Genomic DNA, 17,890 nt, shown 5'->3' with positions numbered 1-17,890 from the left:
ACTACTCCGTTTTAGCACCTATTATTTGCCAGATGCTCCACTGAGTATACATTATTTCACATAATCCTTGCAAAAAGCCTTGAGAGTAGGTGTTATTATCTTTAAGCTAAGGAAAATGAGGCTCAGCAAGCTCAAGTACCTGGCTCCAAAGCGGGTCAGCCCTGGCAACAGGGCTTCCCTAGTTCCCCGACATTGTCTCTTCTCTGCATTCTCCCCACGTAGTCTCTCCAATAACGATGCAAAGTCAGTTTTTAGAGATCAAGTTGCCTAACGTAGCACCCTGAAATCACCCACACCGGGGCCCTGGAGACGGGCCTGCCTGTGCTGCATCCTACGAGGGTGAAGCAGAAGTCCAGAGAGGCGTTCTCACCCAGCTGCCCGAACTCTGTCACAAAACAGCCCGTGGGCTTGGAGACGCTACTCCCTGTGTCCCTTGGCTTGGGATGGATCACAGGGCCTCACGCATGCTCGGCAACCTGTGAGGGACACATTCGTGACGACAGTCCATCTTTCCATTTCTGGAGATACCCAACTGGATTGCTTTTGCCCAGAAAGCAGAACTCACGTGCAAGACCTGAGTGAAAAAGAGCAGGATGGAAGGTGCTTGGAGAAAGTCATGTAACGGGTGTGTTTCTGAGCGTGACGACATTAACATTTCAGAGCAAGAAATGTTAATAGAAGAAGAAATAGAAAGGATAATAGGAGAAACCATCAGACTCCTGACTGCCTCATTCACGCAAGTCAAACAGTTGTTCAAAAAATGCGTCCCGGCACCTAAGTGAGGTTGGCCCTGACACTCCACGTGGTGGAAAGAGAAAGAGCCCCTGGAAGCCAAGTCGTGTCCGGGTCAACTTGTCAGTGACTTCCCTTTTCTCCGCTGTGATTGACTTCCATAACGGATCCTCTGGGAATGACCTTCCCCAGAGTCCCCCCACCGAGTTCAGATGTGAAAAGCAGGATAAAATGGTTGAGGAAGCTCCTTTAGTTCAGGCCCGCTGGTCTCCAGGGCATTCTCTGATGAAGAAAAACCAAAAAACAAAAGCATCCTATCTGGATGCAGACGGCAGGAACCGCTGCCCCAGCCTGGGAGGAGATCCACCAGGTCAGGAGAGCCGCCTGTGACCCTGCTCCTGTCTTACACTCCCTGGGGAAGGTGGGCACCCAAACGGAAGTCGCTGGCTGGATGGAAGCAGGAAAACAGGGTGGGCGGGAGGAAGCAAGAAGCCTCATCTCACTCCTCAGGAGGGGAGAAGGGCGTGTCATGGAGTGGAGCCACAGAAGGAAACAGAGGTGAGACCGCCCCGACTAGAAAGGAACCCAGAAGCAGTTCACCCTCCGGGTGCAAGGTGCAGGAAGGGGTGAGGGGGCCTGGCGGAGAGATCAGGACCACCAAGGTCTCCATGCCCACCTGAAGAGCTTGGTCTCTTCTCTCCAGGCAATACTCACCGGGAACTGGACGGTTGTAAGGCAGAGAGAGTTACCACTGGAGTTGGGTTTTGGAAACAGCATGGCGGCTGCAGTGTAGAAGGTAGAGTAGAGGGTGGGTAGCTAAGGGAGCAGGAATGAGTCCTGCAGGCATCCGCGCAAGGCCGGGGAGGCCTCCAGAACGTGCCATTGAGCAGCACCCAGCACTAAAAAAGCAGGACAGCAGGAGGGAGGTCTTGATGCCCACCCATCTGCTGGGGATGAGCAAGGGGAAAAAGCAAGGCTGACCCCTGGTATCCCCCACAGAGGTGCCGCAGGGAAGAGGAGCATGTTCAAAATGTGCGGTTAGACACAGGAGAAATTGCTACTCTCTGTTGCTATTTTATTTCTCTTTCATTTAGTTTGGACAAGGGAGGCCACGCTCCTTCAATAAGGCCTTTCTTTTCTCTAGCCTTGGTCATTCACTGGAGTCGGGGGTCTGGGGGGCTGATGGCAGGGCTGCGGGCCAGGGGTAATGGAAAACAGGAGCAGAACCCTTGGCTGGCTGTTAAACAGAGTGGAGCTGAATCTGGGAGGTGGCAACACCTGCCCTGTGTCCCAAATGTTGGACACCCAGAGCCCCTGGTGGGCCCAGGCTGGACACTCTCCCCAGCAGGTGGCCCAGCAAGATAGAGACACACAAGGAGTAAAAACCAGTGTCCCCACTGTCAGGTCACAAGGTTTCAGGAAGAGGTTGAGGGACTGTTTTTTCCAGCTCAGACTTTATTTTTAGTGATTTTTTAAAAATTCCTTTCGTGCATGGATTTTCCTTCTGTTCGTTTCAAAGGGCTGCAGCTGACTTCTGGCATTCCCAGATGACTGAGGTGCCTCTCCCCAGCCTGTCCTCACGCTCATCCTAGACTCCGAAATCCATTGCTCCCTCGGAACGGGAAGAGGACCCCCTGAAACAGCACGTGCCAGGCCGTGTCTCTGCAGAGACCTCCCTCACTCCCACAGCCTGCCCACCAGCTCCAGGCCCTGGCCGCCTTCCCAGCTCACTCCCACCAGCACTCCCCAGCCTCACAAAGAAAAGAACTGGCTGTTTCTCCTTCCTCTAAGCTCTCTTTCTCTGTCTGTCTCTCTCTCTGTGTCTCTCAATCTCCATGTCTCGCTATCTCTGTCTGTCCTGTCTCTCTGTCTCTCGACTGTGTGTGTCCGTTTCTCCATCTCCCTTATCTCCGTCTCTCAGTCTGTCTCTGTCTCTGTCTCCCTCTCATTTTTCAAATTTCAAAGACCCTTCAAGTACTGACTGTTCAGTGAGGGCGAAGGAGGCCTCTGTCGGGCTGGACTGCAGTCAAAGCCCCGTGCACTTCTAAAGGCTGCAGGCCCATCTACCCGAGTGGCTGGCGGTGGCAGCGGCAGCCCAGCACTGGGCCATCTGTATGCAAATCTCAGCAGACCCAGCAAACTTGCATCAGACTGGCCGGCCGGGGGCTGTGCGCTCAGCAATTATCAGTGCACATCGGGCCTTTGTGCCCGTGGCCGGGCTTTGTGGGCGCCGAGGCTGCCCAGCACCTGCACCTCGGAGGTGGCAGATGGCAGGACTTGGCAGCAATATGGAAGTTCGCCTGAATGTGGCCGAGCCACAAATGGACATCTTTTATTTCTTCCTGGGGGTGGGGAGCTGAAGAGAGGGGATTAGTGCTGGATTACCACCCAGTCACACACTAGGCAAATATTTATTGAGGGCCTACTATGTGCCCCTCCACCAGTGGTCTAAAGAGGAGCCCCACAAAGGAAGGAAATGGTGTGGGTACATTATTAGGAAGAAAGGAAAGAACTGGGAATGGGGCTATTTACATCCAAATTGCTACATATGCAGTTGGCAAGACAGGTTGACAAAGGTCTCATTTTCATTCCTGGGGACTGTGGACATCACACAGTGGGCCGCAGAGGGTGGGTGGGGGGTCCCCCCCTCCACTCCCCACAGAGCCCAGCTCCTGCTGGGCCGTGTGCCACAGTCCTGTGCCGGCTGCTGGAGGCCACAGCCAGGGCGCTTTCCAGCCCCAAGTTTGCATGTTCTTGAATCTTGGCTGTGGTGGGCCTGGCCAGGGACCCAGATGAATACAGCAAGTACTGTTTCACCGTCCGTCTCCCCACAGCAGGGAAATAACGTGGGTCCACTGGAGACAGGCCATGGTCACCACTCTGCTGAGAACACGCTACCTCCCCCAAGACGTCTGTGGAAGCGTCACTGGGCAGAGTCCTGGGGGCCTTTGCATATTTGCAAACACTGACCACAAACATCAGTCTGGGTCCCCTCAGCCACTCTGCGAGCTGGTGCTCTCTCTGTCAAGCCCATGAGGAGAAGCCCGGTGAAGACAGACCATGCCGTGAGCGGGGTGGAACCCAGACCAGCCTTGGTCTCCGCTCCCCTGTTGAGCTTTCTGGACGGGAAGACCGCGTCTTTCCTTCAAAAAATAGTGGGGCTCTGCTTCACGTGGCCACTTGAATGAAAGGCTGTTGGAGGAAGACATTCGGACAGGGACTAACCTTTATTGTTCCCTTGCAGATAAGATACACCCTTGGCACCGTCGCTCCACACCACACGGGAGCTGCGGCTGGTCCCTGGACCTCTGCTCTTCCCCTCAGTCCGGCTCCTGGCCCTCTGGCTGCCTCTCATCCTTTCATGGCTACTGAGCCCTTGCTCTGCTGCTCGGGCCTTGCACTCCCTCTGGTAGAAGCCGGCTGCTTGTCTACAAAACCCCTGCTCTAATTTACAGAATGCATTGGGTGACAACAGGAAAGAGAGAGAGAGAGAGAGAGAGAGAGAATGAATTTTTTTAATATTTATTTTTTAGTTCTCGGCGGACACAACATCTTTGTTGGTATGTGGTGCTGAGGATCGAACCCGGGCCGCACGCATGCCAGGCGAGCGCGCTACCGCTTGAGCCACATCCCCAGCCCCGAGTTCCTTACTTTCCATTTGTCTGAGTCCATGTGGGCTGTGTGACAAATGACCAGCGATTAGACGGCTTAAACAACCCTCACGTCTCACAGCTGTGGAGGCTGCAAGTCCACAGTGGAGGTGCCAGCAGACCCAGTGTCTGGGGACAGCCCTCCTGGCTGCCTTCTTACCCGTCTTCACATGGTCGAGAGCTGGGGGAGGGCCAGCTCTCGGGGCCCTTCTTATAAGGGCACTGAGCCCATCTTGATGGTTCCGTTCTCCTGACTCATCACATCCCAAGGTGCCCACCTGCAAATGCCATCCCACTGGGTTTCCACATTGACTGAGCAGAAGGGCATAAACATCTGTCTGTGCTGCCACTCCAGAGGAGCATTCTCTGCCAGGCGAGAAACAGCACTGCACGTCAAATCCCACTTCTTCGTCAACATACCTAAGGGATGAAGTTGAGCTCAGAATAAAATCAGAGTCAGGGTCTTACAGCTCTCATGCCGGGAGTTAGGTCAGCACCTACAGGAGGAAAGGACGGGAGCAGGGCAGGATGGCTGACTCACATTTCCCCAATGACAAACGAAGCCCCTGATGCAATCTTAGGGCCCACAGTCAAAATATCCAGTGGGGTGGGCGAGACTGGGGACCGTCTCCAGTCACGTAGACATCTCAGACTCCTGCCAGCTTCACCTGAGGACAGGACCCCTGACTGCCCATCACCACATGAAGGAAAGAGTCCCCTGGCCCATGTGCCAGGGGCAGGGCTGCTCTGATGCCCCGGTTCCCAGGAGGTGCCAGGAGCTCTGAAAACTGGCCTTCCGCCCACTCCCTGAAGGAAGGAGGACTTAGGGCACCTGGAACTGCCTTACGTGTGATGCATTTATACTATATAGGGAGGCCAACTTGGTTGAGGTGGGAAATTTTAAGTGGGATGATCAAAGACTCCGAAATGGGAACGATTCAGAGATGCTCAGGAGCTGGGGGTCACCTAATTTAGCTGCAATGAAACTTAATGAGAAAAAAAGTAAAATGAATTGAAGTCCATTAAAGAAATGCACTGGATTTGAGGGGTAGGATTTGGACCCTGTCAAAGGGAAGCCCAGTGGGTTTACAGGCCAGAAATGTGGCTTGCCCAGGTCTGTATCTGAGATAACTGGGCAGCAGTGGCATGGAGGGATTAGAGTGGAGAAGTAAATAGAGGCACAAGGCTACCGAAGCAGAAGCAGGTGGCTTTTGAAGATAAGGAAAGGTCTCTTCCTTGACGTAAGATGAGGTAGACTGGAAAGAAACTGGTAAACGGAGAACAATTTTGCTGCCTGGACTCAGGCTCCTTATCTACAAGTTTGAGGCACTAGTACCTACCCAACAGAATTGCGATGATCAAACAAGCAATGTGTGTGAACATATCTGGAACAGTCCCTGGCATCAACGAATGAATGGATCAATGGAGGAATGAGAGAGTGGGAGGATGGTGAATGGGTAAATGGGTGGTAGATGGATGAATGGATGAAGAAAGGGAGGGAGGAAGGAATAAGTGCATTCTTCAAGATCCTGTTCAATTGCTACCTCCTCAAGAAGCCTCCCAGGACCTCCCCTGTACCCTGTCCCATCCCATGTGACTTCCTTCACAAACCCCCAATAATAAGTTTCCGTCTTCCTCTCCTGCGCTGCTGTGTGTCCCCCACACACTTCTGTGGTTGCTGACTCATTCAGCACTTGCCTCCCTTCATCTCCCCTCTAGCAATGGACTCCTTCCTTGATACCCCTCCATTCCAACTACGGGGCCCTGGGCCAACAGCTGCATGTTGGGTTTTGGGAAGGGAAATCAGCTGTCAACTTTTCACTCTACAACCTGAGCAAATACCTGAAACCCCACAGGGACTCCCCACCTACAAGGTGCGCAGCTACATCACAGAGGAAGGAAGGAGATGCATGAAGTCCCCAGAGTCCCCCCTGGGGCACGTGGGAAGCTTGCCGAGGAACCCATGGAGGTAGAATGAACGCCACCCTGTGGTCAGGAGGTCTCAAAAGCTCACGGCCGTCTCTCCCGCTCCTGACAGGAAACGCAGTGCTCCCTTGGACTCGGGCTTTTCCATCCAGCTGGCAGCTCATGCTCACCTGGCTTCATGTTCACATCTTCCAACTGCAATGCTCTAGAGCAGAGCAGATCACACAAAGGCACCAGGGGCTCTGGTGCCCTCCACAGAGGAGAAAGCATCCAGGAGAGGCCACCAGCTTCATGTCTCTAGGAAAGTGGACCATCCTTTGAGACTGGGGCCCCCTTTCCTTGCCTAAGTCCCACCTGCACTGAGGATTTTTTTTTATTTGTTCTTTTTAGTTATATATAACAGTTAGACATGTACAACTAACATGTTTAGTTATGCATAACTATTTTAGTTATACAAAACAGAATGTATTTTGACATATTATGCACATGTGGAGTATAATTTCCTATGTCTTTCTTTTTTTTTTTTTTAAGAGAGAGTGAGAGAGGAGAGAGAGAGAGAGAGAGAGAGAGAATTTTTAATATTTATTTTTTAGTTCTCGGCGGACACAACATCTTTGTTGGTATGTGGTGCTGAGGATCGAACCCGGGCCGCATGCATGCCAGGCGAGCGCGCCACCGCTTGAGCCACATCCCCAGCCCCAATTTCCTATGTCTTTCCATTGCACATGATGCGGAATTACACTGGTCATATGTTCATATATTAACATAGGAAAGTTATGTCTGATTCATTCCACTCTCTTTCCTACTCCCATCTTTTCCCTTCTCTTCATTCCCCTTTTTAATCCAAAGTACTTCTATTCTTCCCCCGTGAGGTCCCCCTTATTGTGTGTTAGCATCCACATATCAGAGAGAACATTTGGCCTTTGGTTTTGAGGGGATGGGTTTATTTCACTTAGCATAATGTTCTCCAGTTCCATCCAATTACAGGCAAACACCATAATTTCACTCTTCTTTATGGCTGAATAATATTCCACTGTATATATATGCCACATTTTCTTTCTCCATTCATCTGTTTAAGGGCACCTAGTTTGTTAGCTTAGCTACGATGAATTGAGCTGCTATAAAAATTGATGAGGGGAAGTCACTATAGTATGTCCTTTGAGTATAAACTGTGGAGGGGGAGAGTTGGGTCAGATGGTGGTTCCATTCCAAGTTTCTGAGGAATCTCCATACTGCTTTCCATAGTGGTTGCACCAATTTGCAGTCCCACCAGAAATGAGTGAACCTTTTCTCCCACATCCTGGCAAGCATTTACTGTTACTTGTATTCTTAATAATTGCCATTCTGACTGCAGTGAGATGGAATCACTGAGGATTTTTAAATGGGATGCCACAGAGCATGAACATGAGCATAAGAGAGGTTCACCCAACGTTGTAAAACAGCCCCGCGTTCATTCTGTGGGTATTATTTTATTACTTTGGTTTTGATTCTAAATAACAACTCTCTCTGAAAAGATGACCTGATTCAAGGAATTGGCCACAGCCATTGCAGATGAAGACCTGCAGCCAGCGCACCATGCTGTCCTCCAGAGCAGGAAACTGACCTTTGGTCATGAGCAGCTTGTATCTTGACAGCACTGGGGCATTAGTAGAGGTGCAGGGTCCTGGAGGACGGGGGGGGGCACTTTGAAACCTGCACATCTCTGCTCTGCACAGTGGGGCCGGCCGTGTGCTCCAGAGTGTATGATCCGTCCACTTATCCTGCTTCCTTTCTTCTGAGTAAGTCCCTCGGGCAAAGTGGCAGTGCAAACACTTCAGAGGCAAGGGCCAGGGCTCGCACGCAGGAAGGGATAAAGAAAGGGCTGCATTGTGCAATGTGATTCCTGGCCAGATGTCATTTTTTGAAACACAGAAAACAGTGTGTGTGTGTGTGTGTGTGTGTGTGTGTGTGTCTAGAAGGACAGAAGGACAGAATGAGACGGAGGTCCAGGTTGAGATCTTCCAGAACCAGCTATGATGTCTTGGACAAGTCAATCAATCTCTCTGGGCCATAACTGAAAATAAAAGACACCAGGCAAAGCAGCGGTGCCTTTGCTTGTGCTGCTGTGTGTGAGCAGGACAATGCAGAGGCACAGTGTTGACTTCTCTAACCAGGGCCACGGCAGCTACCATCATCTGTCTCCTCTCTCCATCTGAAATCTCCACGCCTCCTGCTGTGGTTGAGCTGTGAACTTTTTCTGGTACTTCCTGTAAGGGAGAGCTGACCATACCCATCACAGACGGAGAGATGACGTTCCAAAAAAAAAAAAAAAAAGTATTGGGCGTGGGGGTGATGGGAGAAGGAGGGAAAAAGAAGGGCCTCCTCCTGAGCAGGCACAGGCCATCAGGTCCTGGACTCAGGAGTTTCGCTTCTGTTAATCCTCACGACACCCCTGAAGGATCAGTAGGTGTGATTTTCATTCTTGTGGTAGACAAAGTAATGGAGCTTCAGGTGCAGCTTTCCCTGACCTTGGGTCTAGCTAGATGCAAATCACGTGCCCTCTCAAGATACAGCACCAGAGTCAGGATGGCTTTACAAGCAGGAGTCGCTCAGGGGAGCCCTCTGCCCAGAAGCCCTGCTCCACCCGGGTCCCACTGTAAGAACACGGTCTCCCATTTATGTGCCCATTTCCAAGAAGAGAGTCATCTTTCACAATCAAGGTTCAGTTTTAAAAATATCTGAGCACGACTAGCGATGTAGCTCAGTTACCTGGGACTTACCTGGCACGCGAGGGGCCCTGGGTTCTATCCTTAGCATTGCAGAAAGAAATTAGCTAACAAATAGAAAAATCTGACCAAAGCAACTTCCCCTCTCCCTGTGCAACCTGGGACGGCCCACAGCGACCTCTTTACACCAGGTGGGCAGCCTATGCCAGACGACACCAGGCCAGGAGCAGCGGAGGAGAGGGGCACTGACAAGTAAGGCCAGCAGAAGCCCTGAGGACAAGGAGTGCTAATGACACCTCCACAGAGCCCTCCCGCTGAAGCAAACCAGGAGACATGCCAGCACACCACCCACCAACTGGAAACACTCAACTCTGGTCCTTTGTTTCTCCACAAATTCAACAAATATCACGATGCAATAGGGGTGCTGGGTGCTGGAGATAAGATGGAGACAAGGGCTTGTCCTCGTGTGTCACATCGTCTGGTGAGGAGGAGTGACGACGTAAAGGGCCCCCTGACATTCTAAACCGTCACTGGGTGAGGAGGAGAAGACTGTCACTGCCCCGGTGGCGAGTGGACCTCTCAGAACCTGAGTTCCGCATGTAGAGGGCAGCCCTGGAGAGCTGAGCATGGCCAGGCTGGCCTCCGGGAACACAGGCCCGCAAGGCCACCTGCCTGCCAGTCACCCTCCCGCACTCACCTGTGTGGCTGGGCCCCTCCCCGACCCTCACCACTCACCGCAGCAGCCCTTGGACGCCACCTCAGCCCCTTCCTGCAACCCACGCCCCACACCTCGTCCTGCTCCAGACTCCCCCAGCTCCATCACTGGGGGTAGCGCCCATCCCAGTCGGCCTGGCCCCAAGCCCTCCTCTCCTTCAGCCACCCATCTACGGTCTCCCTGGCCCCTTAGCATTGGGCTGTGCCAGACTTTGTTGTTAACTGTTCTGCGAGCATTAGTTCAGTTCAACTTCACAACAGTCCTCCAAGAGAAGTGCTAGGATCAGCCACGCTTTACAAAGGAGAATCTGAGGCACCGAGAAGGGAAGGCACTTGTCTGCGGTGGCAAAGCTGGTAAAGGGCTTAATGGATTTTGACTCCGACCATGACCCACTACCTGGTGTAGTTCCTCAAAACATGGCCACTGGCCACCCTTGCTCCACCCGGAGCTGCTACACACACTCCTACCCCGTAAACACACCCACACAAAATACAGCACACACCCAACACACTCACACACACAATACAACGTCCATGCACAAAAATTCTTGTGTCTGTCTACAGTCCAAACATTCCCATTTCCCGAAGGAACAATTCCTTTGCCTCCCCCCAGAAGCTGACCCCAGGCTGCTCTCCCAACAGCCCTTTCTCCAAAATGGCTCCAAGGTTTTTGTCCACTCTCCACCTGGCCTTATTAGCTCCTCGTGGGAGTCATCGTCCTGCCCATCCTGGTATCAGCCCGGCACAGGCCACTGCTCGGCAGCTGCTGTCCCTGTTCAAAGGGTCGCGATGGATTGGTGTGGCGAGTCTATGAAGCATGTTGCGAAAACCACAAAAGGATTTTAATCAGTGTCTTTTACCCAGTCCCTTGAAAGATAGCGTCCCATGAAGACGTGATCGATTTTCTCTATGCAGTTGAGCCTCATTATTCAAGACTCTGTGAATTTGCCTATTCACGAAAATGTATTGGTAACCTCCAAATCAGTACTCACGTGATTTCAAGGTCATTCTTAAACACGCGCAGAGCAGCCAAAATTCAGTCTCCCAAGGCTCCCATGCCAGGCTGGGCAGGAAAGCTCTGCCTTCTTCTCCCAGCTCCCACACTTGGGGAGGGACTGTGAAATCCATCTGGCACGTGTTTTCACTTCCCTGTGCTTTTTGTCAGTAGTGATTTTGCATTTAAAGTGTCCTCCAAGGTATGAGGCTGATGCCTGGTTCCTTCACACACTGAGGCTGTGACCTCCCGGACAGAGGCATGTGCTTCAGGGCTGTTGGCTTGAGTTTCATGCTGATGAATCAAAGGTAGGCATTAAATAAGGTGCCTTTAACAGAAACACGAGTAAAACAAGTACATACTGATTAGCTAACAAAAATCCTGTGAGCGGAGGCCCACGGGAACCTCGCCCTGCATTTTCCCTAGAAGCCGTGGTTTGCTATTTGCTAATTCAGTGTTCTTGGTGACTTTGGAGAGCTTAATGATCATGAATGCGTTATGGTCAACTTTCTTTAAACATACGCATACATATGTACATACATACGCACGTAGAGAATACCCACACACAGAGATTCCTGAATCTTTTCCTATTCATTCACAGCAAGCACTTTCGTGCCGTTTGTAGCCATTTAAAGCTAGCTTGTCCTTTTTGTACGTGTAAGTCATCAGTAAGAAAATGATCACCAAATCCACAAGCCCATCTCCTACCTTCTGAACTGCACAGTCTCATTTGAAGCTGAGCAGCATGTAGACAGCTAACTCCTGAGCAGGCAAAGCCCAGAACTGCCCTCTGGAAACTGCAGCCACTTCTGAGGGACTTTAGGGCCGAGTGCTCCTGGCAGAGCCCTTGTGCCCCCTGCCCAGGGCTACTATCCCCTAAGAAAAGGGGTTAGTTCATTTCCTGCAAACTCCTCTGGTACCCAGGTACCCAACTGATGGTATTGCCAGGAAACATTCCTAATCAGGAGGCAGCAGGAAACTTCCAAGGAGAAGCAGGCCCAGCCACCGGGTTTACTTTCCAGCAAGACTCCCCCCCATCCAGCGTCCTGGAAGCATGGGTTTGAAGCCTCCAAAATCCGAACCAAGCAATTCTGCGCATTCCCTAAATAACCCTTTGCAGATGAATAACCTCCCCTCAATCTTCTCGTTTATAACTTACCTAAGTCCTTGGTGCTACAATTTCATTCCCTCCCTGCTTGATCTGCTCTCAGCCTACAAAGAGAGACTCTGCCCTGCAGGACGCCCACTGCTCTTCCAGCCGGATTAGATGGCCCCTGGGGCTGACCTGCTTTAGGTTAAATGATCCTATTCATTGAACTTTTCCTCCTCCCCACTATACTGCCACCCTCCTATCAATTTCCTGGCTCCTTTTTGGACTTTCTCAGTGAACAATGTCAGAAAAGCTTCCCTTTGTTTAGGGCCTTATAACATCACTCTCTTCCACTTTTATCCTGGAAAGCCAAGCACATACCAGAACCATTTTTTTTTTTTTAAGGAAACCAGTAATCGCTCCAACTCATTTCACCCCATTTAATTCGTGATACGTTCTAGGACACAGAAGAAGCTCTGTCGTTGCTGTTAAGTATCTATGGAAGTTATATTAGGATAATATATTCACTTCTAGAAACCCCAGGTAAAGTGCTAATGATGATCCATATTACTCCTATACTTAAGACTCAGGCACTCAGAAACTGTCACAATAAAGGGAGGGCTAAGCCAGTTTCAGTTCCTAATTAATCTATTAAATACTCTCTCCGCCTGTCTCCATCTCGCTCCTCCACGTCCACGACACATCCAGGGGTGTTGAGCTCTCCTCCATTAATTCCTGGCACTCGGGGGCTTCATCCCGGGTTCTCTCTTCCAGGTGTAATTTACTGTAATCACCTCGGAGAATGAAAGCCATTTTCCAGAAGCCAGGGAGTAGGCAGACGCTCATTTGCATCCCACATTTCAAGTCCTAAATGACTGCTGGTTCCCTAGAGGTCAAATGAGAGCAATGCCTGTCATTTTGCTTCCTGTCATCTGCGTGGCTCTTCAACATGCCAGGGACTGCCCCTGCGAAGGGAGCATTTGATCCTCGTTTTCTTCCCAGGCTCCAAGGTGATTGAAGATGCCGATGGTTTGGCCACAATCTGATAAATGAAAATTGACAACATAAGAGCGGAACATGTGAATTCACTGAGATGCACAGCAGTCTGGGAAAATGACCAAAACCTGGCTTAGAAAAGAGAGTTGAAGACTTGGGCCATTTTGCCTGGGGAAGAAAGTATTCAGGATGGCAGGACAGTGCTTGCCTGGCCTGAGGGAGGGAGGATGGTCTGAGGCTGCAGGTCTCAAGGAAAGAGGAAAAGCCACATAGCCAGACCTTCCCAGATGCATGAAAAGCCCAAGTGCAGCTCCCTTGCTGGGTGCCAGGTGTTCTCCTGGCCAGGGACACCTTCCTCCTCTTAATCCTCACCCCAGCTCAGTAAGGCAAATAGGATTACCTGCATTTCACAGCTGGAGAGACTGAGGCTCTGAGGGGTTCTGAGCCCTGGCCACAGTGTGAGAGCACACACAGCACAGAGGGTCAAGATTTGAACTCCAGTCTGCTGACTCCACTCCGTGTGGAGCCGCCCCCAACAGGCCAGGAGACCCTGTGCAAAAAATGTTTGGGGACACAAAAGAGGGATCAGTAAGGGATGTGTGTGGCAGCTGATGACCTCTGGGGACGCCTCCTGCCCTGAGATGCTACCAAGTGCCTATCTTCAAGAAGAAAGTACATAGGCTTTTGTTGTGGTTTTGGTGTTGTAATCTAATAATAGCAATTATGTGTGAAGTGTCCCCGTGTCTGCAATGTGTTGGGCAATAAGGTAGACTTTTAACAATGTTGTCCTGGTCTCTCAACCCTCTCACCACCCTGCCAACTAGTTCAAATTAACCCACTTGTCTCAGAGAGTCCAAGTAACTTGACAAGACCATGGCTGAGCACCAGCAGAACGGCTCCAAATCTATCGGATCTGGTTCACCTCCCTGAGCAGACACTTGACACCATGAGAAATGAAATGATGCTCTAGAGAATCCAGACTCCATGGGCTGGGGCTATAGCTCAGTTGATAGAGCTGCTTGCTTAGCATGCACAAGGCCCTGGGTTCAATCCTCAGCACTACAAGAAAGAAGGAAAAGAATTCAGACTCCAGAGCAAGACTTGTGTTCCCATGTTCACTCCACTATAACCTGCTTAGCTTTTCTGAACTTGAGGTTTCTAATCCGTAAATGAAAACAATTGCAAGTATGGACTGAGTTAAAGCATTAGGTCCGCGTCTGGAGCGTGGTAAGTGCTATACAAGAGTTCGTTAGAATCTGTTTTTGTCTGAGAAGATTGAATCTGCTCTGAAAAAGTGAACCTACACAGTGTGCTGAACCAGGCTCCCGGACTCCCCAGAGCGTTCTCTGGGACTGACAGTCATTTGTCCCATATCTGCTGGAGATGCTGCCAAAACACTACACTCCCTCACTGGCAGATGCTCTGCAGACTGTGGGAACTTTTCTCAGCAACTTTAGGCTTTGGAAATTGGAACTTCCTTGCAGCTTGACTGTCTGTCTGCATAGGGCTCTGATTTCAGACAAACTTCTCACTGAGACCAGGACTCCTTCATGCTGAGAAAGAGGCAACCCAGCTGCCCAGGGGAGGCGCGATGTCCTCACAGAAGAAAGAACTTGGTGAGTGAGGGTGGGAGGAAGTTGCTCATTCAAGGGGTCAAGCAGCCCTGGACATCACCTCCTGGACATCATCTCCTTCTGCAGTTCCTCATAGTGGAGAGGAATAAAGGGAAGATTCAGGAAAAGCATTCAAGCACAGACTCATAACTTCCCCAGATGAGAAGGAAGAGGCAGAGGATTACGAGGGGCTTTTCCATCAAGCCTGGGTAGATAAGTTGAAGGATAAATGCTCCAGCAGATGCTTACAATTAATCTTTTTTTTCTTGGGTCCTTATTTGAATATTCAAAGTATTATTCTCAAAAAAAAAAATAAAGTTTCCGGACCCCTACCTGCTGGTATTTTGCATGCCTTATCTCATGAGGTCATCAGAATGGAGAGGGGACCACTGAAGATGTGACCAGCCAGGTAAAGCAGGGTCTCTGGGGCACACAGATGGTAAAGGGGGGGACTGGAATTTGAATCTAGATCTGTGTGGCTTCAGAATCCACCCTTGGGGCTGGGGCTGTAGCTCAGTGGTTGAGTGCTTACCTCACATGTGGGAGGCCCTGGGTTCGATCCTCAGCACCACGTTAAATAAATAAAGATATTGTGTCCATCTACAACTAAAAAAAATAAATAAATTTAAATCCACCCTCATTGGCTGCAGAGGCCTGGAGGTCCGTGTTGGCTGCATTCACCCACAAAGCTCCTTGTAAGACAAGCGACCTGATGAGGTGCTAAAGTGCCTTTTTTTTTTTTCCTCCTCACAAACTTCTAGTCAGGCGAATGCTACGGGTTCTTATCTGCTGCCACTGTGGAGCCAGGAAAGTGAATGTGTCCAGGTCAGGACCCGGGAAGAGCCAGCAGCCTCAGGAGAGAGCTGAGGTCCACGTGAGCCACCGGCGTTGGGCAGGAGAGCAGGCACAGGGGCCTGCACAGCTCCACCTGCTACATGGCGGGCAGCACCAGCTGACATCCAGAGCACTCAGCTTGGCCGGCAGCAGCCAGCAGCTGTGCCAGAGAAAGGCACCACCCAATCCCCAACCTAATGAGACTAAAGCAAGGCCTCGACTGTAATCCACCACTCCGCAGAAACCAATCATTCCTCCTCATTACCAGGCAAAGAAATGCCTCTCAGGGCCCCTTTTGCTCCTTACAAACAAAATAAAACAAATCCTTCCTATGGATTTCATTTGCCATTTAATGCCACCTAATGATTTCCAATTGAAACCATATTCGTATTTGTATTGACTTATTAATAGCACATCCATTTTCCACACAATAAAGCCTGAACATGAACTGATGGCTTTGACCGAAATGCATTAGGTAGCATTAAAGATTAAATAAACACTGTTTCTATGAATAATGTTTAATGTCATCTATTTGTCAGTCTATTGAAAATTGATCTCTGGGTATTTCAAGCTGGGGTTCCATGGAGTACGTTTCGAAAATATTACGAGTAATGACTGTGCATTAGGACACAGAATGTTTTCCAGGCCATCGGAGAACTCGTTACGACTTTAGAATATTCCAGCTAATTTGCACAAATTGTTCCAACGTCAATGGCAAAAGCCAAGCACCACAAGGACAGAACTGAAACACATGTCTCACTCCAAAGAGCAACTTGGAAATGGCTTAAAAGGAAAACGAGAAACCTATGCCTGTTTCCTCCCTCTGGGCACAGTGATGGCATTCGCCCATTTTGATAATGATTGATCTTTGCTGTTTCTCCTGAGATTCTGGTGGGCTGAGCTCCACACTAGAGTTCAGAAGGAGGTCCCCTCCGGCTCTGCCACCAGAGGCACCCTGCCTGCTCCTTGCAGAGTTCTCCCTCTGAAAGGCAGCGGTGCGGTCAGATGCCCTGGAAGCATCTCCTGACTTTGCTTTCACAGGAGTCACTTCCTGGAGGACCAAGATGGTGTTCTCTTTGACTTTGTGTCCCCAGGGCCTGACACCCAAGCAAGGTCTGCAGAAAGGAAGGCCAGACTTCCCAAAACTTGTCTCAAGGTTAGATTTTCCTGGTAGACTTGCCTTCAATAGACCAGTAGCAATAATTATAAAATAATTGCTATGATCGAGTATCTTCTACAGGCAGGGGAGATGCCAAGTTTATTATACACATCCCCTCTAATTGTCTCAAAAATCTCCCATCAGCTTATTACCCCTATATACACACTGGGTGGCTTAATAGTCATAATCGCCATGATCCCCGAGACTTTTATTGAGTGACTGGTTGAGAAGGTTTTCACACCCGTTCTACAGACAGGAGACTGGAGCCCAAACAAGTGAAGTGAGGGACTGATTTCTCCCCAGTCCCTTCTTGGTCTCTTTCCCTCTCTTCCTCCCTTGCCCTCAGATTCCCGCTCATCCTTCCTCCTTTCCACTCTGTCCCAGCAATCCTCTCCTCCCCACCCCCACCTCTCTACCTTCTTTTGCTTCTGTGACTTGGGAAGTCTTCAGATCCCAGGGTTCCAGGCAGGCAGGCCCAACACCTTTCATTCCCAAATGGAAGGAGAGAGCCAGGCGCAGCACCCAGACCTAGGAAAGGGATCCATCCTGAAGGTTCCAGTTCCACCCAAGTCCAGGGAAGAGGTTGGGATGGATGGTTGCTCCCTGGACAAGGGAGAGCCAAGCGGGTGCACCCTGGGGAGCAAACTGGTCAGATGAACTTGGGGCACATGAAATGTTACCAGCCAGAGATCTTTTGGACAGAATCTTTAAAAAGCCACCTGGCAGATGTGCGTGGCATCTATCTTAACCTAGTGCATCCAGAGAGGCCTCATGAACTAGTCTAACTCCAGACTTTAGAGACAAGGACACTAAGGCACAGAAGGACGTTATCCTCCGTGGACCCTCTGCCAAGTGGTCCCCAGTTCCTAATGGTCAACTTTTCTAATTTAAAAATCTGTTTCCTATCAATTCCATTGGCTTCTGCCCTTCCTTCAGCCTGGGCCCCAGGGCAAATAGGGTTTGTTCCAGTCCCAGAGGACTTCACTGTGGTGTGGAGCCACCTGTCACTTGGTGGGAGTGCCTTAGAAAACAGACAATTGGCAGATTGTTGGTTACAGTTGTGCACAGACAACTGTATTCGTGTTCACCCTGCCATATGGCTGGGGAATCGCCGCAGCAAGCCTGGCCCCTGGAGAGCCTGGCGCCTCACCTGTTCCCTCCCTCCCCACCTCACTCTGGCCCTGCCCAAGGGCTGGTGCTAGAATCCCCCCCAGAGGCCTCAGAAAACCACCATCTCTGTAACCCGTGCTGCCACTGCTCGGTGGCTGCCTGCAAAGGGAGCCAGCCTTCTCAGGTGAGCATGGTGTTACTTTCTCTGCTACAGAGGAGACAACCTGAGACTCAGGACCCAGATGGGAACACAAGGTGGAGCTGATTCCTGAGCTCAAGCCATTCGTGATGGCTATTGTTCTAGGACGTCGCCAACTCCGACTGGCTTTCTTCCACACCACTTTCCATTCCCAGGTTCTGAGGTTCT

This window comes from Urocitellus parryii, chromosome 12 (assembly GCF_045843805.1).
Source record: "Urocitellus parryii isolate mUroPar1 chromosome 12, mUroPar1.hap1, whole genome shotgun sequence".
Taxonomy (NCBI): domain Eukaryota; kingdom Metazoa; phylum Chordata; class Mammalia; order Rodentia; family Sciuridae; genus Urocitellus; species Urocitellus parryii.
This window is presented reverse-complemented; position numbering follows the sequence as displayed.